The sequence below is a fragment of the Choloepus didactylus genome (assembly GCF_015220235.1).
Source record: "Choloepus didactylus isolate mChoDid1 chromosome 13 unlocalized genomic scaffold, mChoDid1.pri SUPER_13_unloc1, whole genome shotgun sequence".
In the NCBI taxonomy this organism is placed as follows: domain Eukaryota; kingdom Metazoa; phylum Chordata; class Mammalia; order Pilosa; family Megalonychidae; genus Choloepus; species Choloepus didactylus.
Genome location: NW_023637588.1, coordinates 1,385,147 through 1,412,785, shown reverse-complemented (window position 1 = coordinate 1,412,785; position 27,639 = coordinate 1,385,147). Strand labels below are relative to the sequence as shown.

Genomic DNA, 27,639 nt, shown 5'->3' with positions numbered 1-27,639 from the left:
CTAGCTGGCATGCCTTGATAAGATCACTGATAGCCTGTGCCTTAGTGCAAATGGGGCACATAGCTTGTTGGCAATCTGCATTAGCATTTTCAAAGGCTAATTGTGAAAGAATGATGTTAGCCATGCCAAGATGGCTAACCTGTTGTCCTATGGCCTTTGCAAACTGGTCAAACAAAATCTTCAAAATGCTCTTGTGGACCTTGGTGAATATTAACAAAAGAGCCTTGTGCATCTGTCTCTGAGTCTGGCAGTCACTCCCATGCCCACATGGCACAAAGAGCTACCTGCTGATTTGCATTATCTGGCCAATTAGATAATTAATTAATTAATTAGATATTAATTACATAATTAATTAGATAATTAGATAAAACTGTTGGTGAACATCTTATTGGCCATGCCCTTGAAGCTGCTCCATGGTAATATTTACTCCCGCAAAATGATTATGACCTGCCTATTCCACACAACATTCATCATATTCTGTAAGCCACAGCAAATAAGCACTAGACTCAAGAACGGTATGAGCTAAGGGATTCCAATCCCAGGGGGTCAAGGCATAATTTTCAGATAAGGATTGCAGTAAACCTTTAGTAAATGGGCTTGAGGCACCATTTTCTTGGACACTTTTTCTGAGTTCTTTATAAGTTGAACAGGTTAATGGCTCAAACAATCTTTGGTTCTGCTGATTAATCATGATGGGACAAACAAGATCACCAGCCAATGCTGCTTAATGCAAACAGCACTGTAAAACTGGTGCAGCACCTCCAGGGAGATGAGGTGGTGGCAGTGGTAAAGGAGGAGGAGGAGAGGGCCAGGTCATAGTGGTTTGCCACATTTCTCAGCTGTTGGTAGGGGAGCCAAGGGCTCGGGAGGCAGAAGACACACATCAGAGACAGCTGTGGTCTCCCTTTTAGGTAACTCAGTTTCAGAAAGCTCAGTTCTGGCAATATGAAGAGGGGTCAGGGCAGTGCATACAAGAGCACATGTAGTAAATGTCTTAGAGGAAATTTTTTGCCCCTGCTCAAAGTCACATTATAAATTCCTTCCAATTCATTCCAGACATCTAGATCTAATGTGCCCTCATCAGGAAACCAAGGGTTATGCTGGACAACATCATGCAATAAAGAGTGCAAAGTATCTTCTGAAACAGAAGCTCCACTAGCCTGCAGCAACCATTGCAAAGTTAAATCATACCAGTGCTGGGGAACAGTGAGAGACTGACCCATATTGTTGAGTGGCTGAAACTACTGAACCACCATGAAACAAAATTGCTTGTACTTACTGCACAGCTGCCAAATGTCATGGTCAGGATTGGAATTCCTCACAGTGCACCAATTGTGAAAGAGGGGAGCCAACTCCATCTCTTTATTCCTGCAAGAAGTTCCTTATTGGCTTTTTAGTACAAGATTATATAGTATGAGCATTCTTTGACTACATGATTATTTTCCCATTTCCCCAGGGAACTGTGTTTGTTCTAAATCACAAGACTAGCATGTTTACAATTTTTGGGTAAAAGCTTGAGGACAATAGCAATCTTAGGAAACAATCTCTTCTGAACTAGTTGGGAAAACAGAAACATGGAAGGAGCCCAGGGTCATTCTCTAACTTAATTGCCAGCCTTCAGGCACACAATGTTTTGGCGCCTGTCTTCAGGCACACAATGCCTTGGCTTCCTCCTAACCTTTCAGAAGACAGCCTCCCTGACCAACTTGCCAAGCCAGGGAAACGTCTATCCCTCCACATTCCTGTATGATGGGAATATAGGATGGCCAAATTCCATCCCATCATAGCTTTGTACACATGGTCACTCACCAAATACACTGTCCATCTTTGTGGAACTTCATAGTTTAGATTCTTTAGTTAAATTGAGTGAATATTAATTTAATGTATATTAATGTAGGTTGAATATTAACATGGTAAAATAAATACACATAAAAAGCCAAGTAAGTTATCACCTTTATCTATACAGGCCAAGAAAACAGGGCTATTTATTATTTCTCTACCAAAGGTAACCACATCACTCATGAAACATATCAGGAAATAGTTTCACAATTTTATTTTGTTTTAACTACTTCTAGTATTAGGAAGGAATAAGGGAGCTAATACAGCATATATTCACAATTAATTGTTAGTATTTGTCAGCAAGTAACAATAAACTCTTTTCCATGCTTGAAATATTAATTATAAAGAAAAATCAAGAATGCTTACAGAAGGATCTCAAAAATTTTGTGCTGTTTTTTCTTTTTGTTTTAAAAATGGTATACACACACACACACACACACACACACACATACACACACTCTGTGGTGTCAGAGATAGTTCATCTCCATGCTTATTACATAAAAATACCTATCAGAAATATCAATCTATTTGTGTCAGCTGTGAATTAATTGGATATATATTCTTACACTGTGCTGGTTTGTATATATCATGTACCCCAGGAAAAGCCATATTCTTTAATGCAATCTTGTGGGAGCAGACATATTAGTGTTGATTAGGTTGGAACCTATTGATTGTTTCCATGGAGTTGTGACTCAGTCAACTGTGGGCAAGACCTTTGATTGGATAATTTCCATGGAGGTTTTACCCCACTCATTCAGGATGGGTCTGAATTAATCACTGGAGCAATATAAATAGTTCACAGACAGAAGGATCTCAGAGCAACTGAGAGTAACATTTTGGAAGACCAGTAGCTAAGGGAGGACAAAACATCCCAAGAGCAACATTTTGGAGAATTCCATTTTGAAATGCAATCTGGGAGCAAGCAGACACCAGCCATGTGCCTTCAGAGCTAACAGAGGTTTTTGGGACATCATTGCCATCCTTCAATGGAGGTACCCTATTTTTGATGCCTTACTTTGGACACTTTATGGCTTTAAGATTGTAACTCTGTAACCAAATAAACCCTCTGTATAAAAGCCAATCCACTTCTGATGTTTTGCACAAAGGGCAGCATTAGCAAACTGGAACATATATCTTAGGACTTGCACAAGACCAGGAGGCAGAAGCACAGCAAATAAGAAGTCTTCTAGCTTCCTTTCAAATTGACTGGGAGGCCATTTGTCTGGGAATCACCTTGCAACAGAACACAGATAAACCACCAGAAAATTTCAAAAAGCAAAAAAAAACAAGAAGGAAAGAAAAAAACTTGAACTTTGGTATAGTGCTTTTGTTACAACTAATGAAAAATATTACAATGTTACTGTTAACTATGGACCTTCATTTACAGTAATTGTATTTTCTCCCATATAACACCCTATTATTAACACCTGATAATAGTAACCTGTTTGTTCTAATTTATGATGTAGGAACTTTATTGTACAATTAACCACTATCACTGTGCAATCCATATTTTGATAAGTTATACAACCCCAGTTTTTATCCTCTAGCTTTCCTTCTGGTGACATGCACAACTCTCTAGCCTGCCTCTTTCAAACATACTCACACTAGTTCTGTTAACTACCATTACAGTATTGTGTTGCCATCACACACTATTGTGTTATCCATTTCCAAAACTTTACACTCAACTTTACTGAGCATTCAGTACTCTTAAGCAGTGATTACCCAATCCCTGTCCTCTATCTCCTAATAACCTATGCTCTTGAATTTAACATTCAGGGTTTGCTCATTATAGTTAGCTCATATTAGTGACTTCATATAATATTTGCCTTTTTGTTTCTGGCTTATTATATTCAACATAATGTTAAGGTTCATTCACATCATTGCATGCCTCACAATTTCATTCCTTTCTACAGCTGCACAGTATTCCATTGTATGTACACACCACTATTAGCCCTTCTGCTCATCAACTGATGGACACCTGGGCCTCCTCCATCCATTGGCAATCATGAATGATGCTGCCATAAACGTTGTGCAAATGACTATTCATGTCTGCTTTAAGTTCTTCCAAGTACATACCTAGTAACAGGATTGCTAGATCATATGACAATTTTATACTTAGCTTCCTGAGGAACCACCACACTGCCCTCCAGAGGGTCTGCACATTTCCACTTCCCTACCAACAGTGAATAGGTGTACCTCTTTCTCCACAGTTTCTCCAGCACTTGCATTTTTCTAACTATTTTTTCAACAGTTTTATTCACACACTGTACAATCCATCCTAAGTGTACAATCAATGGCTCCTGGCATAATCAAATAGTTTTGCATTTACCACCACACTCTATGTGAGAACATTGCCATTTCTTCTGAAAAAACAGAAGAAAAAAATCTCATACCCCTCTTTTATATCCCTCTCTTACTGACATTTAGCTTTGGTATATTGCCTTTTGTAACTTGTCTTTGACAGCAGCAGTCACCATAGCTGTGATGTCCACAGCCAGCTGTTCAGCAAGCAAAAGTTTTGGTCACTGTTCAGAAGAAGGGTGAGGACAGCTGCCAACTGCTTCCCTTAGCTTGTTGTTGGACCACTGTCCAACTTTTCCTCTTCTCTTGAGCTCAATGAGCAATTCAATATTTATTCATCTTCATCATTTGTTCTTATACCATTTTCTACATACAAAAAATCTGAAAGGTCTCAAGAGAGAACTTCATGTTCACTAGGTAGGTCAAGATGGTCAGAAGGGTCTGTCTGTGGAGTGTATCCTGAAAGGTTGGATATTCCATTATTGCCCAGGAATCCTCTGCTACATCTGTGTAAGATGCAGATAGCTCTTTGGAAGCAACAGTGAAGCTAATCTTAGGACAAAGAGCTGAAAAGTCTATTCACTCTCCTCTTTGTGACTTTTTTCCTTATCGGCTTCAGGTCTCACATGTTTCTTCTGACTTAGGTCTATTTACATACTCTCAATTGCAGCATGCTCTTCCAACAATAACTACAGTAAATAATGCCTGATTCATTTCCCATCTCTGAGTTAATTCTGTGATGTAATTTCATTAAAGTTGTGCATTAAAAGTGAATCATCACATCTCAGCTGCATGTATATTTTTTTCTGAAGTCAGGATCCCTCCTAACACCTACAATATTCCTGAAAACAGGCTCCTTTGAAAGTCATTTTCTCTATACCACCAGTGTCTCTCCATGTTACCATGTGTTACAAAATCAATGTTTTCTGTTGGGTGTGAATTTAATTACTGTGCCTTGATATGAAGGCAAACTCACAATATCAATTGTAAAAAATGATTTATTACATTGTTTTCTAAATGTGTATGCTTTTTGTTCCATGCAAACCTACCTCTGAAATGGTGAAACCTTTCCAAGATCTATTTTGTCCTTTTCAACACTGCTTTGGATGTCAGACATAACCAAGCATTTTCCACTGAGCCACATCATAAAGGAGCTGAATGGAGTGATTTGTTGTGGGTCTGGGAGGGTTCACTTCTGAGGCTCATATTATCTCCATCCACACTATATTAGGACAAGGACTTTTGCATCCAGATTCTATATAATTACTATGGTTGGAGATATTGGGAATTGTCAAGGCACACATCTCTAAGTCTACGTGCCCCTCTGAGTTCTGGATTTAAATTGCTACCAAGATCCAAAGATATCCCTACTCATACCCAGGAATTCCTTTTCTTCTTCAATTTTCACCTCAGAATTCCAGCATTGTTTTTTCATTTTGTTATAACTCAAGGGAAACAAAGTCCTGGAATGCAGTTTCCTGGTTAGCAATATTAACTGGGGAATATAATTGCAAGAGAAAACAAACTTTCATATTTCAACATTTTTCTGCAATAAGCAAAATTATTTCTTTCCATCATTCAAAATATCTAGTAGATGGCTGTGTTCTGATAGGATCTGTGCTAATTTATGTAATTAGTTTTAGAGAAAAAATGTCATGGTCTCCACCTTCATGAATCTTAAACACCAGAGAGAAGAAAAAATCTTAATAATTGAATAACTCAATGCAAAAATATCCTTACTATGCCTAAGAGGAACTTGTTACAATTATATTCATTAATTCTGTATATAAAATTTTACTTAGGGATTCCAGAGAATTTTCCCCAGGAAAATTCTGATTTAGAGGAAAAGAGTAAATGTAAGTGAAAATGAATATTTGGGCCTTTGTGGTAAATTGAAGAGTGGGCCCAGAATCTGTGCATTGTCTGAGCTACTTACATTTCTTCCCACAGTGGGAAGCTTGGGTTTGTTTGAAAAAGTGCTTAAAATCAGTTTTTCAGTCAATAACCAAGACAGCTTCTTAGAAATTTCCCCCTTAACTGTCTTGTAGGTCCTTCCTCCTGCAAATCATACAGCATGAAACAATGCCAGCAATTCAAAGTGTAAGCAACAGATACATACTTCAACTATTAAGTGTATGCAAAAGTAATTCCCTTTTACCTAGCCTGACATTTTGAAAATGAATTTTCTCGAGCTCCCTTGATCAACTCCTGCTTCTGGGGAAATTTAAATAGTTCCTCCTGAGTTACATTGATGTTCTCATTATTGAAAATATGATATAAAACTTTCTTGTGTTCCCTATGACAATTAAGAAACTATTACAAGTTCTTTATAATTTTATAATATTTAGAAAATGGAAAGAATAATTTGAATAATGTGAATTATTCTTAAATGTAAGAAAGTGGTGGTATTTTATTTTAATTATTTATGTTTGTGTGCAGAAATCATAATCATGAGAAATGTATACAATGGTTCACACTGTTCCAGAAGTAGAGAACCTAGTTTCTCCAATTGATCTTGAAAGTGTTGAAATGAACATAGCCCAGCTTCCTGTATGAATATACTTGTGAGTCAGAGAGGTGTTGATTGGAAAGGTCGATTGCTGATGCCCTGCTTACCCAAATGTTATTTCAAAGAGGCACAATGGTTAGCATGCCACAGGCTTCATAACACCGTGAAAAGGTGTTCCTGGCACAGTTCTCACTGTAAAGTTTGTATGTTTTGGTTCTCCTCTCTCAAGTATTTGCAGAGATATTTATTTGGCTCAACCTTAGAGGACACTATGATTGGGATAGATACATCTTTATGGATTCTAGTTCCCCACATCCATAAATATAGATGAATCAACAGGGAGGACTTGGGAAGCATTTTTCTCATCAAAGTTTTCTGATATTACTGTAGCCATACCAAAATTTTTACACTTAGCTTTTCATGGAATGCTCTTTTGTTGACTTAAAGAATGACTTGGGACCAGTTCTAGTTCACCCAGTTGAGCACACACCTGCTCACCTTTCTTCTCTTGTAGCAATGCTATACTGTGGGATACAACAGACACTTCTGTGGGACAGGTCAAAAATAGGCTTAGTTCCCCAACGTGATCTTCATCAGTTATAAAGGTAATAATTTCATTCTTAAGTGTGTGATACTGCTTCTACTCTGTTTCTTTCAGCCTCAGACAGAGAATAGGGTTATCTTGTACTTATCCTTGACAATCTTAATAGAAAATATTTTGGTTGTTGTTTTAAAGAAATGGGTACTCAAAGTGATATTTGTTCTATTTATTGAGTATCACATAATTTTAATCATTCCACTTTTATGAATAGATACAGATGTGTCTACCTTGTGCTCTACATCAGTTGAGATTCAACCACTGAAAGAAGATGACTTTTTGTTTTTTGTTCCATGATGTTAACTACTACTCAAATCAGAATTGCAGAGTAAAAAAAAAAGTTGCTAAGTGGTAATCACTTGTTTCCTGCCCAACAAAGCAACACACAGAAACCTTAAGCAAGATACAGCCTCAGGGCCAGGGGAAAAATCCTGGCCCCAAATGTGACATCTTCTCCTGAAAAAGCTTGTCAAAGCTTCACTCTGAGCCACTGTGAAGTGGTTTTTCCAGTCCTCAGAAATTCCTGCCAGACAGAGATGGAAGGAAAAGTATCAAGTCAGAGAAACAAAGCCCAAGATATGCAACCAAGCCTGTCTACCACTGTTTCTCCCAATAACCCAATTAATCCAGACAGTAATTTCTCTGAACAATAACATGAGCATCTGCTCCCTGTGCTCAAAGTCAATGAAGAGCACAAGTGAGAATGTGTGGAGTAGTGGCTACAAGTGACTACAGTATCACACAGATGAGATTTGAAATCCCACTTCTGTACCAGCTTGGGAAACCTGAAAGGTTTATTTAACTTCTCTGAATCCCAACTTCCTTATTGGAATAATAATCATAAACAGCTGAGAGAATTGCATTATCCATTATATATAATACATTTCAATATATTTAAATAACACAATGGATAATAACATTTTTTATAGTCCTTTATTTTTAGATGTAGATTGATAATAAGTAGGAAAAAAAGTAGAGGGATATCCTGGGTGTACCTCAGCCAGTTTCCTCCCATAGGATAACTAGATAACTATAGGGAAATATCAAGACCAGAAAATTGACATTTGTATAATGTGTTTGTATAATCCTCTGTCATTTTACCCCATATATAATATGATATAATATAATATAATATAATATAATATAATATAATATGATATAATATAATATAATACAATATAAAATAATATACATAACATGTAAATTCATGTAAGTCATAAAATATTCCATCACAACAAAGATCTCCCTCATACTACTTTCAAGTCACATCCACCCATCTACCCCTCCATTGCTAATCCCCATAAATCACAAATATTTTCCCCCTCTATAAATTTGTTATTTTAAAAATGTTATATAAATGAAATTATACAATATGTGGCCTTTTGATACTAACATTTTTCACTCAGCATAATGCCTTGAGATCAATCCAAGTTTATGCATATATCAAAATTCATTTTCATATGGGTGATAAGTTTGTATCATTATACTTGCCACATGAGCAGCAGAATGGATAATAGCTATTTGCATAGGTTATCCCTTTTAATCTCACAAAAATCTTTGAGTTAGGAGTTCTTATTACACTGAGCATTTTACCCACAGTTTACTATGGACTCTTCAAAGGACATACAGCCAATAAAAGGCGGAGCCATTGAGTGAACACAGAAAACCCTATTTGCAGATCTATTGGCCTTCATCATTTTCCCACTATCCCTTATATAAGGATGGGATCCTAAATGGAGGTAGACCTCACCAGAATTATTCTGAACAAATTATTCTTGCTCAAAAACATTCAGTGTCGTGGATCTCACCATCTATGAAAACAGGATACACATTCAATAATTGGGCAGGTTTCTTCTTAAAAAGCAATTATTTATTAAAAATATCTTGGTGTATGTTCAAACCTTAATCTTAATTTTACATCCAAGCAGTTGTTTAATGGAAGACATCCTTCTGTTGCAGGAGTTACTTTTGATCAAATGCATGCATTGCCACACCTAAGGTCTTTAAAGTTAATTTCTGATATTACATAAGCATCACATTCAGCAATTGAGAGATGACATTTATATTTCTTTCTATAATTACTGAGATGGAGGAATTAGAAGCTCTATTTCCCCCATCTGAAGCAGGATATACATGTATGTGTATGCATCTGTGTATGTATGTATATATATATGTTTCTGATTAGGATATAATCATTTTGTATTTCCTGAAAATGATCAGAATCCATCTCCTGTAATGTGTTTATTATTCCATGGATTATTTCCATTTAAGATAATATAGGAAAGGAGAAATATGTGGTAGGGATAGATGGAAGGAATCTTTACAATGGATGTAGCCCAGGAAACAGTTGATATAACAAAAATGGGGTCAATTTTAGGCATGGAAAGAAGCAGAGGAATGGCTAAAAATACCTGGATTGGATTATAGTCAGGATCTGTGATGCCATCAAGAATAGGGTAAGGAGTCTAAAGTTTAGTATGATTATAGTTAAAAATGTTATGTGTTATATTCTGCCTAACCAATTACACATGGGCTCAAAATGGTGACAGTAGACACCTGACAATAGTTTTGGTAAGGGAGTAATACATCTAAAAACTGTCACACATTTTTGGTGGGCATATAAAATGGTACAAGCACTTGGGAAAAAATTTTTGACAATTTCTTTAAAAACTGAACATATAGTTACCATATTGCTTTCCTTGGGATTTACCTCAAGGAAATAAAAATGAATGCCCAAAAAATATCTATGTATAACTGATAATAGAAACTGCATCTGCAATAGCAAATAAATTGCAAACAACTCAGATATTCTTTAAGGAATGAATGGTTAAACAAACACTGGTACATCCATACCATGGAATACCAGTCAGCAGTTTAAGGAAGAAACTATTGATACATGCAACAACTTGAATGGATCTCAAAGTTATGATGCTGCATGGGGGTAAAAAGCCAATGTCACAAAGCTGACATACTCTATGACTCAATTTAAATGATGTTCTTGGCATGAAAAAATTATAAAGATTTTGGATAGCCTAATGGTTGCCAGATGTCAGGGAAGATGTGGGGAAAACAACGGGTGTGATTGTAAAGTAGTGGCATGTGGGAAGTCTTTGTGATGATGGAATAATTCTGTATCTTGATTGTAGTGGTATCACATATGTGATAAAATATCATAGAAATATAAAACACATACAAATGAATGCATATAAACTGGTCAATTCTGAATGTGGTCTCTTGATTTTTATGATATTAATTTTCTGGTCTTAAATATTGTACTATAGTTATGAAAGAGGTTACCATTGGGGGATACTGGATGAAGGGCATAAGTAACCTGTGTGCTATTTTTGCACATACTTTGACTCTGTAATCACTTCAAAATAAAAGGATAAAAAAATGAAGGTAACTCAGAACATCTAACCACTGATATCTGCTGGGGGTACTGATGCTTGGGGCTCTCTGATACCTTGGCAGGAGTAACCACTTTTCAGAAGAAGGGAAAAACAGTATATCTTCTGATCCTTCCTTCCCATGATCCTTTCAGCAATGTTTTAATCTTTATTCTGAAAAATGACCATTATCCTCAAAAAAACAAACACTGGGCAGTCAGTATTCAAACAGAGTTGCTTCCATGCCCTGTGCTTTATATGAGTCTTGAGAAACAATCTACTTCAATGATGCAATCTTGTCCCCCGGCCCATCCATTCTCACCCTGTCTCAGCATTGGTGCTTCAGTGTAGGCATGGAAGATAAGCTGACCGATGTTGGACATTTTTTTCTCTTTCATGACTGAGAAGGAGCTGTTATGGAGTACTGAGTCAAATTCTTCTGGCTCCAAATTTTTACCAAGAAATTGACAAATCTTCTCCACACTGCCCCTAATGTCCTGAGGGGAAAAATTGACAACAGATAGTGATTCTAAGGACTGATTTTAGAACCAGCTGTTTGAAGCTTAATCAATATCCAACACTGAATACTTGTGTGACCTTCTGACATTTTCTGAATTCCCACATGCCTCAGTTTTTACATCTATAAAATGGAGATAAAAATGCACACCACATAAGGTGGCTATAAGAATGCTACTAGTGAGGCTAACAACACTTTATATAATAGATTTCCATGGTGCCTTGTATATTTACAGCTAAGTTTTTCCTGGCTGACATAAAGTCAAGTGTTTATTTTGTTAGTCATGTGCATTTTAATATAAGTACAATCCTAGCCTCCTACTGTTTTGTGACTCAATCCTCCATCATATCCTCACACTACTCTCTCTTCCATTGGCAGTTGGAGAAGGAGATCATAGGATTGAAGCACCTCCTTCTTCATCAATTCTTCCTGAAGTGACCCTAGCATTCCACTTACTTTCCATTAGCAAAACCAAGTCACATGCTCCCATCCAGATGCAAGGGATACTAGGAAATATAGTCCCTACATGGGAGGCCACTTTCCAGAAATAGCTCTACCACTACAAATGGGAACGTAACATTTCAGTGGCCAGCTGACCAAAAATGCCACTGAAAAAAATGACTTTATAGAAGTATATCTGGCATAGATAAAGGTCTAGATAAAATCTGACTATTATTGACACCAGGATTGGTGTGGGTGGATAAGCACATGAAATCTAGAGATTATTATATTTCTGTCTACCACCCTCACCTTCCACCCCAGGACCTCTATTTGGGAACACTCTAATCTGGAAAAACCTCTGAAGGTTTATGCAAAATGACTTGGGACTAGCTTGCAGTTCAATAGTCCATTCAATAGCAATGGACCCAAGCTGAAGGTGATTTTAGGTGCTTGCATAGATCATGTTCATTAGATGCAGGAGTTGTCAGGTTGGAGTCAGCTTCATGGGTATGTAAATAACAATTTCCATGTGTTAAGCATACACTGTACAGCCTGGAGAATGTGCATAAACCAAAGAGAGTAGAAGATTGTCAGCTGATGTTCTGGCCTAACTCCCTGAGAGTGTCTTATGCTAAAATTAGAAGGACACATGGAAGAAACATATCTGTAATGATGCTATAGCTAGCACTTATTAAACACATATTCTATGGGAAATATGATTCTAGATATTTCCTTTTTGTTCTCACAACTCAGTAAATTATTATTATTCAGGTTAGGGAATGGGGACACTAAGGCACAGAGTAGTTAAGAGATTGTCAAGGTTACCCAGTAAATAGTAGGCAGTCTGGCTCTGAGCATCAAGCTCCTAGCCACTGCCCCATGCTTTCTCTTATGAATGCTTCTGCATGGAGGAAGAGATGTTTGGGAAGGGAGAGAAGGCTGCTTGACCCTAGGAGGGACAGAGAAAGGAAATTACCCTCTGCATGTCCTCATAAAACACTAGTAGGAAACACTTCTTATCTCTTCTCTCCATCCATCCAAGGGTATGATCAAACCAAGGTCCATAAGCCACTGTATGGGGATAAAAAACATAAAGGTTAATAATTCTTCCATACTCATATTCAAGAAATATTTATTGCCCTACCTAGAATAGATATAGTTATTTTGATTTTGAGGGTTGGGAGTTAACCAAGAAATGTTTTGACCACTGCATGTTGGAATGCACAAGCTATTTATTGGGAATGATGTTTTAGCTTTGACAGATTTGCAGTGGGAAGCAGTCCTTCTTAGCATGAAACATTCCAGATGCAAAGTGTGAGGAAGCCTCTAGGAGAAGCAGACAAGGGGAAAACCCCCAGAATTCTCAGGAAAGAGGGAAAGTGAGGGTGGGGGCAGGGTTTATGTATCTAGGCAATGTCACAGGGCTTGCACAACAGGGGCTTCTTGATAAGAAAGCTCTGAGGTGACAAAGATGCTAAGGGCCTTATAAGTGCAGAGTTTTATCTTATCAATGGTAACCACAATTGGTGGACACTTTTTTAGCTTAGGTAATGCAGGTCAACTCTAAATGGCAAAAAAATTGCTTAATTGAGCCATTTTTAAAGGAATTGAATGTGCAAGAATTTGAGTTTGGCACCAGTGGGCTTTTCTAACAGACCCAGGCTGCTGTGATCAAGTGAAAACACACAGTGGCCACCTTTGGGTTCATTTATGTAACAGAAGGCAATATTTTATTTTGTGGGGTGTAGAAGGGGAAAAAGACAGTGTCCTTCCCTCTGGCAGTCTATAATAAAATAATGATTATAAAAACTATAAAATCTCAGATTCATCTTCTATGTAGTGAGACACAACTATGATACAACTCATTCTTACCATTTAGATTTTTTAAATGAATAGACATTTTTAGAGAGTCTTAGGTTTATAGGAAAATTCAGCCAAAAGTACAAAAAGTTCCCATATACTTCTTCTCCTCTTGCACACAGATTCTTCTGTTATTAACATCTTACATTTGTTTGGCACTTTTATTACAATTGATGAACCAACATTGATACATTATTAACTAAAGTTTCCAGCTTATATTCAGGTTCACATTTAGTGTTGCACAGTGCTATGAGTTTTGATAAATGCATAATGTCATGTATCCACCATTACAACATCTTGAAAAATAGTTTCACTGCCACATAAGACTAAGTGCTGACTACTCATAAGACACAAATGCCAGTGAGAAAGCAGTGGTATAATATATTTAAGATTCTGAAAGAGAAAAATTGCCAGCCAAGATTTCTTTAGCCAGCAAATGTTTCCTTCAAAAGTGAAGGAAAGTTTAAAATTTTCAGACAAACAAGTGCTGAGAGAAATTGTTAACAAGAGACATGCCATTCAAGAAATACTAAAGGGAATTCTGTTGGCTGACAAAAGGACAGGAGAGAGAGGTCAGGAGTAGGGCACAGAATTCAAAAGTATTATTAAGAGAAACTTAAAGGATAAAAAGAGAGAGAAAAATAGATCTGACAAAATAAAATCAAAAGATAATATGGTTTAATCAAGAACTGCCTTTACAAGAATAACATTGAATATTAATGGATTGAACTCCTGCAATTAAAAAAACACAGATTGACAGCATGGATTAAAAAATATGATCCGTCTATTTTGTGTTCACAAGAGAATAATAATAGACCAATGAAAACAAATAGGTTGAAAGAAAAACAATGGAAAAAATATTCCATTCAAGTTGTAACCAAAAAAAAAAACAAAAAAAAAAACATCAGTAGCTATACTTATATCAGGCAAAATAGACTTTAAATGCAACAATGTCAAAAGAGACAAAGAATGACACTATATATTATAAAAGGATTATTTACCAAGAAGAAATATCATAAAGTTTTATGTACCCAATCAAGGTGCTCCAAAGCACATGAGGGACATTGGCAAAACTGAAGGAAGCAATAGGCATTTCTACAAAAATAGTGTGTGACTTCACTACACTATTCACTTCTATAGATAGAACAACTTAGAGGATCAATAAGGAAATAGAGAACTGTTCTGGTTTGCTAAAGCTGCCATAATGCAAAATACCAGAAATGGATAGGTTTTTATACAGGAAATTTATTAGGTTACAGATTTACAGTTCCAAGGCTCATAAGTGTCCAAACTAAGGCATCAACAAAAGGATACCTTAACTGAAGAAAGGGCAATGGCATCCAGAAGACCTCTGTCAGCTGGGAAGGCACATGGCTAGAGTCTACTGGTCCTTTTCTCCTGGGTTCTGATTTCAAAATGGCTTTTTTCCAAAATGTCTCTGGTCTTCTGTCTCTCAGCTTCTCTCTTGGCTCCTGTGAATCCTATCTTTTTATCCCAGAAGCATTTCTCTCTGAACATCTGGGGGTCCTCTCTTTGCTTCTCCAGGACAAACTCTGGGCTTCATCTCTTAGCTCATTATCTCTAAACATCTTTCTGTCTGCATCTCCAAGCATCTTGGTCTGTGTTGGCTCCTAGCTTCTCCTGGGGGCAAATTCTTGATTACATATCTCAGTACATTTCTCCCCAAAATGTCTATCTCAGCTTCTCTGAGATCCTTTTCTTTGTGAGCTCTATTAAAGGACTACAGTGGTCTAATTATGACCCTGAACAGGAGGTGTCACAACTCCACAGAAATAATCTAATCAAAATGTCTCACCCACAATTGGATTGGTCACATCTCCATGGAAATAATCTAATTGAAATGACCCAACTATTAGTCTGCACCCCACAAGATTGCATTAAAGAACATAGACTTTCCTGGTGTATGTAACAGTTTCAAACTGGCATATTTCACTTTTTGGACCCAAGGCAGTCATATTCTTTCCAAATGCAAAATACATCCATTCCATCACAATATTACAAAAGCCTTAAATCATTTCAGTAAAAATAGATAAGTACAAAGTCATCAAAATCTGTTACAGGCATGGCCTCTCCAAAGACAAAATTCCCCTCTGGCTGTGCAACTTAGAACACGTTATGCACTTCCAACATACAAAGGAGGAGCAGTCACAGGGTAAATATTCCCATTGTAATAGGGAGAAATTTAAAGGAAAAGAGGGTTCATGGGACATAAACTGTTCCAAAACCTACAGGGCAAACCTCATCAGATTTCAAAAATAAGAGTCATTTATAGAATGATGTTTTATCCTCAGGGCTTGAAAAAGAGGCAGTCCCACCCCTTTCAAAGACTCATGCAGTAGCCTTGCTTTCTTCAAACACTGGGGTGATTGCTCCAACAAATCCAAGTAGTGGGGAGACCACCTTTATCTCAGCTCCACCCTCCTAAAATATCTGGTCGCACCCAGACTCTCTGCCATCTCTATGGCACATGCTCACCCCTCAGAAAAATGAGATGGTGGCAGGATCTCCCTAATCCCCAGGGAATGTGCTCCACCCTCTCAGAGGCCTGGGACAGCAGCACTCATCATGAACATTGAGGTGGAAGACCCAAACTCAGCTTCTGGCAGAAACTCACCCCCTTCACATGCATGGGTTGCTGTCCTCTCCTGTCCTGCGATTTCTTGGCTCCAAGCCCCCTTCACATGCATGGGTTGCTGTCCTCTCCTGTCCTGCGATTTCTTGGCTCCAGACCTTGGATACCATGGTTTGAGCTTTGAATAAATGTTTCCTTCAATCTTTCTCTTTTATGTCCCTTTTGGTCCAGACTGGCAGTGGTTTCATTTATACAGATATCACACATGCAATAATGTTGTTTTTGCAATCAGCATGCAAGTGTGAAGACTTACAGATAATAAAACTTTCCTCAAACCCTTTCTGGGTAACGCCACCTCCAATCCTGGCTTGAACTGAAATGGCTGGCTGGTTCCAGGTTTCATTAAATCTTTGTGCGACACACTATTTTCTGGAGTCCCACTTTCAGGAAGCCCAAAATTTTACAGACCATCCATTTCTAGTTTCTTAGTACCCAAGAGTTCAATTCTCAGCTTAAATATTTCTTCTCCCATTTTACTATATGCTGCAAGGAGAAACCAGGCCGCATTTTCCAAGTTTAGTTTGGAGATCTCTTCAGCTAAGTATCCCTGCTTGTCACTTTCAAATTCTGTATTCTATCAGATACCAGGAGCCAATTTTACCAAACTATCTGCCACTTTGAAACAAGGATGAGCTTTCTTCCAATTGGCACTGACACAATCATCATTTGTGTCTAAGCCCCCATTGAAAATATCTTTAGGGTCCATATTTCTACCAATAGTCTCTTCAAATCAGTCTAGGCTTTTACTATCAATATCCTCACAATTTTTTCCAGAATATTCCCCGTATTAATTTAAAAAGCCATTCCACCATGTTTGGTATTTTCAAACTCAGCAGCACCCCTTTTATGGTACCAAAATTGGTTCTGGTTTGGTAAAGCTGCCATTATGCAAAATACCAGAAATGGATTGGCTTTTATAAGGGGGATTTATTCAGTTACAAATTTGCAATTCTAAGGACATAAAATTGTCCAAATGAAGGCATCAGCAAGAGGATACCTTTGTTGAAGAACAGCCAATGGTCTCCAGAACACCTCTGTCAGCTGGGAAGGCATGTGACTGGCATCTGCTTGTCCTTTGTTCCTGGATCCTGGCTTGAAAATGTCTTTCTGCAGAATGTATCTGGTCTTCTGTGACTCTAAGCTTCTCTCTCAGCTCCTGTGAATCCTTGTTTGTTTTCCAAGGGCATTTCTCTCTAAACATCTGGGGTTACTCTCTTAGCTTCTCCAAGGTAAACTTCTGGGCTTTATCTCTTAGTTCTGCATCTCTAAACTCATTCTTCTGAGGTAAAACTCTGGATTTCATATCTCAGTACATTTGTTTCTGAACAGTCTCTCTCAGCTTCTCTGAGCTCTTTATCTATCTCCTTCTCTCTGTAAGCCCTATTAAAGGACTCTACTGATCTAATGGAGACCCATCCTTTATGGGAAAGGTCATGCATCCATGGAAGTATTTTAGTCAAAATATGTCAACCACAATTGTTTGGGTAACATAGAAAAAAACCTAATCAAATGTCCCACCCATGATATGTGTACCACCACAAGACTGCATTAAAGAACATAGTCTTTCCTCGGGTATCTATCAGTTTCAAACTGGAACAAGAACTTAATATAAATGATTAGCCTAAAAGACATATATAGATCATTGTACCCCAAAACACCAGGAGATATATCCTTCTCAAGTGCTCATGGAACATTCTTCAGGAGAGATCATATTCTGAGACACAAAACAGGACTTAATATTTTTTAAAAGATTAAAATTATTCAAAGCACTTTCTCTGACCATAATGGAATGAAGCTAGAAACCAATAACCACAAAGGAACTATAAGTTTCAAAAATATATGGAGAGCAGAGGGGTGGGGAAAGATGGCAGAGTGATGAGGTGTAGAATTTAATCTCTCTTTTGGAGCAGCTGGTAATTACCCAAGAACTGTATGAAACAGTGTTTTCTGGGTCTCCATTGACCCATCACACATCAGACACAAGTTTGGAACTGAAAGAATAGCCAAGTTTGCAGCAAATATTGTGTTTCCCTGATGAGGTGTCTGGTGCCCCCCCACCCAGACCCCATGGACTGTCTTGCAGTGAGCTCCCTGAAAGGAAAAAACAATAATTTGCTGAGGGCAAAAAGGGGATATCAACACAGCCTCAACTGCAGAATTAATAAATTAACTCATTTTTGGAGCTGGGGGTGCTAAACAAGGGCTGGGCTCCAAGAAGGATGGCACATAAAAGCAGTCACCATTTCCTGGCCCCAGAAAAAGCCTTTTCCCCCCTACACTTTGACCCTTACCATTTCTCACTGACTTCTTACTTTTGGAATTCAATAGCCCCCCAGCATGGGAGGAATTGATGTTGTTGGAGATAATTATCAAGCAATAGCCCAAAGTACATCCTTAAATGCTCTATTCTGACACTGACAAAATGTCCAGGCTGGGGAACATCTTTTTAATGGGACTCCTTTTTTTTTCTTTTTCCTTGTTTTTCTTTTCTATTTTTTAAATCAAAAAGTAACATATGTGGTTATTTTCTATCAGAAAGCCCAAGTTGAAGCTCTAGCCTAGTCTGAGGGAGGAAAGACAGAGTACCCAGAATTTCTTTGAACTCCAAATTCATTTCTGAAGGTCTCCACCTCTGCCTTTAATTGGCAACTCAGGCTGACCAAGGAATTAAGCTGGAGTTGCCCCAAAGAGAAGAGGGGAGAAGGGAATAGTGCCCCTTGTAGACAATTGGCGTTCCCAGGATTCGGAGAATGGAGAGAGGTCCAGCTCAACTGACAACCCTTTTTCTGGGATCTCAGAAACCAGGCACTGGAAACGAGAATGCTGCTTCAGGCAGCCATGCCCAAAACAGGATCAGAGTCACTGGGAGAACTAAATGCTCCATACCTCCTTACACTGGTGGGAGATCTGTGGGCTGGCAAGTGCCACCTGCCAGACAGGATAGGAAAAGCTCAGATTCTAGAGGCCTCAGAAGTGGGTCTCATTCCCAGGGAAACACCATATCCTCCTCCTGAGACCTGGGCCTTTGTAGACTATGTAAACCTGATTGGGGTAGACCATATCTGAGGGGGCCTTCTCACAAAAAGACTACATAGATGCAGAGCAAGAGACAGAAAAACAAGAGATGAACTAAACGGAACTTAAATTAGAGGTCTAAAATAAGCTGAGCTGCACAAAAAATGTTCAGAAAACAAAGTCAAATGACAAGAAACCCCCAGGTAGAAGAATGAAAATGAACCCCAGAATAAATTAATCAAGAAAACCAGATGCCTAGACAACTTAAGATAATGAGTCATACTAGGAAACATGAAAATATGGATCACCAAAGGAACAAATTAATGGATCAACTGAGATATAGGAGTTGAGACAACTAACACAAAATCTATTCAATGAACTGAGGGAAGATATGTCAAAAGAGATGAAGGGTATAAAGAAGACACTGGATGACTATAAAGAAGAATTCATAAACTTGAATAAACAAATAGCAGAACTTATGGGAATGAAGGCCACAATGGAGGAGATGAAAAATGCAATGGAGGAACACAACAGTAGATTTGAACAGGCAAAAGAAAGGGTCAGTGAACTGGAAGAAAAAACATTTGAATTCATACATACAAAAGAAAAGGTGGTGAAAAAATGGAAAAATATGAACAGGGCATTAGGGAGCTGAGTGACTACATAAAACACACAAATATACATGTTATGGGTAGCCCAGAAGGAGAAAAGAGGGGAAAAAGGGCAGAAAGAGTAATAGAAGAAATATTCACTGAAAATACCCCAACTCTTATAAGAGACAGAAAATTACAGATTCAAGAAGTACAGTGTAACCCAGACAGAATAAATCCCAATAGACCTACTTCCAAGACACTTACTGATCAGATTGTCCAATGTTAAAGACAAAAAGAGAATTCTGAAAGCAGCAAGAAAAAGCAATCCATCATAAACAATGGAAGCTCCATAAGACTATGCATAAATTTCTTTGCAGAAACCATGGAGGTGAGAAGACAGTGGCATGATATACTTAAAATACTAAAAGAGAAAAAAATGCCAACCAAGAATTGTATATCCAGCAAAACTGTCCTACAAAAATGAGTGAGAGATTAAAATATTTTCAGAAAAACAAGACAAAGAGAGAGATTGTGAATAAAAGATAAGCACTACAAGATATATTAAAGTGAGTGCTACAGGCTGATAGGAAAAGACAGAAGAAAGAGGGTTGGAGAAGAGTGCAGAAATGAAGTTTATCAGGAAAGGTAAAAGAAGAGAGAAAGCAATAAGATATGGCATATAAAATCCAAAAGACAAAATGGTAGAAGAAAGTATTGCCACTACAGTAATAACACTAAATGTTAATGGATTAAACTTCACAATAAAAAGACACAGCCTGGCAGAATTGATTAAAAAATGGGAACCATCTATGTGCTGTCTGCAAGAAACTCACTTAAGACACAAGGGCAAAAAGATTGAAAGTGTAAGTATAGAAAAATATATTTCACACAAGCAACAAGAAAAAAGTAGGAGTAGCTATATTAATATCATTCATATTAGATTTCAAAGTAAAACACTTCAAAGAAACAGGGAAGGACACTATGTATTAATAAAAGCATCAATTCATCAAGAAAACATAACAATCATAAATATTCTTGCACAAAGACAGAATGCCCCAAAATTCTTGAGGCAAATCTGAGAACACTGAAAGGAGCAGATACCTCTACAGTAATAGTTGCAGAATTCAATACACTATTTCCATCAATGGATAGAACACATAGACAGAGAATCAATAAAGAAAACAAAGATGTTGAATTGTATGATAAATGTACTAGACTTGACAGACATTTATAGAGCACTACATCTAACAACAGCAGGATACATTTTTTACTCAAGTACTCATGGAACACTCTCTAGGACAGACAATATGTTGGTTCCCAAAACAAGTTTCAAAAGCTATTAAAATATTGATATTACAAAAAAACACTTTCTCAGACAATAATGGAATGAAGTTGGAAATAAATAACAGAAAGAAGTTAGTAAATTTCACAGATATATGGAGGCTAAACAACACACTCTTAGAAAACCAGTGGGTAAAGGAAGAAATTACAAAAGAAATTAGTAAATACTTGAAGCAAATGACAATGAAAACACAACATATCAAAACTTATGGGATTCAGCAAATTTATTTGAGATGGAAATTTATTGCCCTAAATGTCCATTTTAAAAGAAAACAGAAGCAAAAATTGAGGAATTCACTACTCACTTGGAGGAATTAGAAAAAGAAGAGCAAACTAACCCCAAAGAAAACAGAAGGGAAGAAATAACAGGGACTAGAGCATAAATAAATGAATTTGAGCACAGAAAACAATAGAAAGAATCAACAACAAACCTGAAGATTGTTCTCTGAGAAATCAATAAAATTGATGGGCCACTACCTAGACTAACCAAAAAAAGGGGGAGGGGGAGAGAGTGGATGCAAATGAATAGAATCAGAAATAGGAAAAGAGACATAACAACTGTCCTGCAGAAATAAAGGAGATAATGAAAAGATGCTATGAGCAACTATATGCCAATAAACTCCGCAAATTAGATGAAATGGATAACTTCCTATAAAAGCATAAACAACCAACATTGACTCAAGAAGAAATAGATGACCTCAACAAACCAATCACAAGTAAAGAGATTGAGTCAGTCATCAAAAAGCAACCAAAGAAGGAAAAGCCCAGGACCAGGAAGATTAATATTTGAATTCTACCAAGCTTTCAATAAAGAATTAGTACCAATCCTGCTCAAACTCTTCAAAAACTTTGGAGAAGAGGTAAAGCTACCTAACTCATTCTGTGAAGCCAACATCATCCTAATACCAAAATCAGGCAAAGATACTACAAAAAAAGAAAATTATAGATGAACTTTTTAATGAATATAGATGGAAAAATCCTTAAAAAAATTCTCACAAATCAAATCCTGCAGCACATTAAAACAATTATATACCACGCCCAGGTGTGATTCATTCCAGGTATGCAAGGATGGTTCAACACAAGGAAATCAATTAATTTAATACACCACATCAATAAATCAAAGCAGAAGAAACACATGATCTTCCTGAATGATGCAGAAAAGTCATTTGACAAAATTCAGCATCCTTTCCTGATGAAAACACTTCAAAGGATAGGAATAGAAGGGAACTTTCTCAATATGATAAAGGCAATATATGAAAAACTCACAGGAAACATCATACTCAATGGGGAAAGACTGAAAGCTTTCCCTCTAAGGTTAGGAAAAATACAGGGATGCCCACTGTTGCCACTGTTATTCAACATTGTGAAGGAGGTGTTAGCTAGAGAAATTAGGAAAGAAAAAGAAATAAAATACACCCAATGGAGACAAAGATGTAAAACTTTCACTCTGCAGATGATATGATTCTACATGTAGGAAATCCAGAAAACTCTACAGCAAAGCTACTAGAAATAGTGAATGAATACAGCAAATTGGCAAGCTGCAACATCAACATGCAAAAATCTGTAGTGCTCCTACACACAAGGAATGTGCAACAAGAGAAGGAAATGATGAAAAAAATCCATTTACAGTAGCAACCAAAAGAATCAAGTATTTAGGAGTAAACTTAACCAAGGACAAAAATGACCTTTACACAGAAAACTATAAGAAACTGCTAAAGGAAAGCAAACAGGCAATTTTACCTAAAATGATTTGTAGATTCAATGCAATATCAACTAACATCAAAACAACTTAGTTTACAGAAATAGAAAAAAATACACAAATTTATTAGGAAGGGCAAGGGGCCCCAAAGAGCCAAAAATGCCTTGAGAAAGAGGAATGACATTGGAGGTCTCACACTACCTGACTTTGAAACATATTAGAAAGCTACAGTGATCAAAACAGCATGTTACTGACATAAGGACAGATATACTGACCTATGGACGAAAATGAGTGTTAAGAAATAGACCCTCTCATCTATGGACAGTTGATCTTTGGTAAGGCAGTAAAGCCAAAGCAAGCGGGAGTGAGCAGCCTTTACAATAAATGGCATTTGGAGAACTTGAGGTTCATTTCTGAAAGAATGGAAAAGGACTCATATCTCACACCTTATACAAAAATTAACTTGAAATCGGTCAAAGACATAAACATTAGCACTAAGACCATAAGACTCAGAAGAACATGTAAGGAAATGTCTTAAAGATATTGTGATAGGAAGTGTCTTCCTAGACCTCACAACCAAGTCACAAGCAATCAGAGAACAGACAAATGAGACATCCTCAAAATTACACAATTTGTACATCAAAGGACTTTGTCAGAAAAGTAAAAAGGCAACCTATGCAATGGGAGATGATATTTGGTAATCACATATCAGAGTTTAATATCCTGATTATATAAAGGGATCTTACAACCCAACACCAGAAAGACAAACAATCCAATTAAAAAATGGGCAAAACTCATGACAGACACTTTTCTGAAGAGGAAATACAAATGGCACAAAAACATTAAAAAATGCTCAACTTCACCGGCTATTAGGGAAATGCATATCAAAATCACAATGAGATATCATCTCACACCTATCAGAATGGTCATTACCCAAAAATCAGAAAATTACAATTGCTGAAGAGGATGTGTAAGAAGAGGCACACTTATTCATTGTTGGTGGAAATGTAGAATGGTACAACCACTCTGGAAGACAGTGTGGAATTTCCTCAGGAAACTAGGTATAGATTTGCCATATATCCCAACTATTCCATTGATAGGTACATACTCAGAGGAACTGAAAGTTAAGACAGAAATGGACATTTCTAAACCAATATTTATTGTGGCATTATTTGTGATTGCCAAGAGATGGAAACAGCCCAAATGTCCATCAATGGATGAGTGGATAAACAACTTGTGGTATATATACATGATGGAATTTTATGTAGTTATAAGACAGAACAAAGACATGGATTATATAATAATGTGGATTAACCTTGAGGACATTATGTTAAGTGAATTTAGCCAGAAACAAATGGGCAGGTACTGTATGGTCTCACTAATATGAACTAACATTGAACAGAGTTTGATAGTTAAATCTGACAACACAGGCTACCAGGGTACAGGAAGAGGTTAGCAATCAGGCATTTGATGCTGAAGGACTACAGAATGTTCAGCAGGATTGCTTGTATAAATCCAGAAATGTTCAGCAGTATTGATTGTATAAATCCAGAAATAGTGTGTGATGGTGGCACAATATTGTAAGTACACTGAACAAAGATGTCTGTGAGTAAAGCTGAAAGAGTTGGAATAGGTGAATGTATGACACCTGAGGTAAAAATAGATGACAAAGACTGGGACTATATAACTTGGCAAAAACTGGAGTGCCCAGTGACTCTTACTAAATGTACAAATATAAAAATGTTTTTCATGTGGGAGAGAAAATGGATATCAAACATGTAGTGTTGAAAAATGGTTGGTATTGGGGAAAAAAACATAATCAAAGCAACCTGGAGTCTGTGTTCAGCAGTAACATTGTAATATGCTTCCATTAAATGTAACAAAGGCAATATAGCAAAGCTAAATGTGTATGAGAGGGGGATATAAAGGAGGAATATGGGATTCTTGGAAGTGGTGTTGTTTTCTGTGTTTACTATTATATTGTACCATATGACATGTTATACATCACTAAAAAAACTTTTTTGTAGTAACCAATATGTTCAAGTGCTGATTGTAGTGATCAATGTTCAACTTTTTGATGATAACATGAACAACTGACTGTACACTGTGGACAAATATATGGTATGTGAATATAACTATAAAATTTTAGGGAAAATATAAATAGGAGTAAAAATGTTGGAGAAAACATGGAGAGATTGATGCACCTATCTACTGTTGATGAGGAGTCAGAATGGTGTAGCCTTTCTGGAGGTCAGTGTGGTGGTTCCACTAAAAGCTAAATATGTGGGGGCCATAAGGTCCTGCAACCTCATTATGGGGTATGTACTTGGAAGATCTGAGAGCAGAGACAAGAATGGACATTTGCACACTGGTGTTTATGGAGGCAGTATTCATGATTTGCAATGAGTGGATGTGGCCTAATGGTACATAGACTGAGGAACAGAATGGTGAAATGTGGTCTATGCATAAAATGGAATATTGAGCAAATACAAGAAGGAGTGAAGCTGTGAGACATGCAACAAGGTGAATGGTTCCTGTAGACAGCATTTTGAATGAAGTGCACCAGAAAAAAAGGCAAACAATATAATGCCTCACTCATGTTGACTAACTGCAATGTGTAAACTGAGAATTGAATCTTAGAACACAGCCTAACAGGGGAACAATTATTGTAATTGTCCCTAGATTGTAAGCTCTTACACCTGTCACACTGTTCTTGAATTGTAGTGGTTATCTCCAAACTCTGAGATGCTGATCCCTTTGTGCATACACTGATTGTTCTCTGGATCCCTGGGTATCTGTGTGACACCTGAAACTCAGAGCTAGTGCTCAGCAGATATGAATGTCAGTATTACCTCATACAGCAACCATTTAAAAAGCTGAAAAACCATCAAGATTTCAATTAGAGATATGAACAAAGTGGATATGGTTCATATTAATGCATACAGCAGCAGTTTAAAAAAAGCTGAAAAAGAGCCCAAAATTTGATTACAGATATGGATGAAGCAGATCTGACTAAGACTGGGGCAAATCAGACCAAAGAGTGAAAGTTGAAACTGACTGTGTATTAAAACTTCAACTTCTTTGTAAGACCAATGGAAGAGATGCTTATTTGGTGCAGGATCTATATTTTCTAAACAATATAACTTCTACAGTCAGTTTGTTCCAACACTACAATTACTTGGAACTTTGAATAGGAAGTGAGATATGGTATGTCTGTATAGGTTAGAGTGAAATAGTGACACATCTCAAAGTAATTTGGGCAGAGAATAAAAATATATATGCAGGGAACCCCTGAGGAGCTGGGGGAAATGCAGAAATGTTGGACTTCTTCACTTAGACTGATGCTGATGTACTCACAAACACTGAGGCCTGGTAATTTGATAAGCCAAGCCCTCTAATATGGGACTTGCCATTGTGAAAGTTGTCATTGTAAAGGAGAGGCTAAACCTGCATATAATTGTTCCTAAGAGTCTCTTCTTTGTTGCTCACATGTGGCCCTCTCTCTCTAGATAAGCCACCTTGACAGGCAAACTCACTGCTCTACTCCTTATTTGGGATCTGACTCCCAGAGGTGCAAATCTCCCTGGCAATGCAGGATATGACTCCTGAGGATGAATATGAAACCAACATTGTGGGATTGAGAACATCTTCTTGACCAAAAGGGGGATGCAAAATAAAATGTAATAAAATTTCAGTACTTGAGAGATTTCAAATGTAGTCAAGAGGCAAGCCTGGTGGAATTCTTATGCACTATATAGATAACAGTTTTTAGGTTTAATGTATTGGAATAGCTAGAAGTAAATACCTGAAGCTATCAGCTCCAACTCAGTAGCCTGGTCTCTTGAAGATGACTGTATAACAATGTAGCTTACAAGGGTGACAGCATGATTGTGAAATCCTTGTGGATCACACTACATTTATCTAGTGTATGTATGATGAGAATAAAAATGGGGACAAAAACTAAATGAAAAATAGGGTGAGATGGGGGGTGATGTGTATGTTCTTTTCTAATTTTGTTTTTTATTCTTATTCTGATACTTTCTGAAGTAAGGGAAATGTTCAAAATTGGATTAGGATGATGAATGCATAACTATATGATGGTACTGTGCACAGTTGATTGTGCACCATGGATTATGTATGGTATGTGAATATATTTGAATAAAATTGAATTTAATTTTAAATAGAGGGAGATTTAGTATAGGAATTGGCTCATGCAACCATGGGAATTGGCAAACTGAATTCTATAGGGCAGGCCACAAGTTGGAAGCTTGAAGTTGCAGTTGAATTCCCAAGTTGGAAACTCCAAAGAAGGTGACAAATTCCCCAGCAGAACTGGGCTGGCTGAGTAGAAACAGGGATTTTTCATTCTGACTGCTGAAATCCTTAGTTCCTGCTTTAAGGCTGAAACTGATTTTATGACTCACATCATCCACAAAAGACATGTTCAAATCTTAATCTGTATTCCTGTGCATATGAAACCATTTGTAAATAGGACATTCTGAAGATGTTAAAATTAGTTAAGGTGTGTAGAATTGAATCAGTTAATTGAATTAATTAAGATGTAGAGAATTGAATTGAAATGACTAGAAACCTTATAAAGAGAGGAAATTTGGAAGAAGTCAGTCAGAGAAAGCCAAAAGAAGTCAGACAAAAGTCAGCAGAAACCGGAAGAGCAGATAAAATGGGAGAGAGAGAGACACCAGGTGACATCACCAGAGGGCTACCAATATTGGAGAAAAAACATGGCCTTGCCAACATCTTGATTTTGGACTTCTAGTCTTCAAAACTCTGAGACAATAAATGTTTGTGGTTTAAGCCAAATATATATATATGGAGGTTGAAAAACACACTCTTAAACAAGCAGTGGGTTAAAGTAGGAATTGCAAG

General features: G+C 37.2%; 2 pseudogenes; both read right to left on the bottom strand.

Moving 5' to 3' along the window:
* Nucleotides 1-4,262: 4,262 nt before the first annotated feature.
* Nucleotides 4,263-5,575, bottom strand: LOC119524783 (annotated as a pseudogene).
* A 1,955-nt stretch (nt 5,576-7,530) lies between these two features.
* The window catches only part of LOC119524799, an 89,547-nt pseudogene continuing 69,438 nt past the window's right edge, over nt 7,531-27,639 (bottom strand).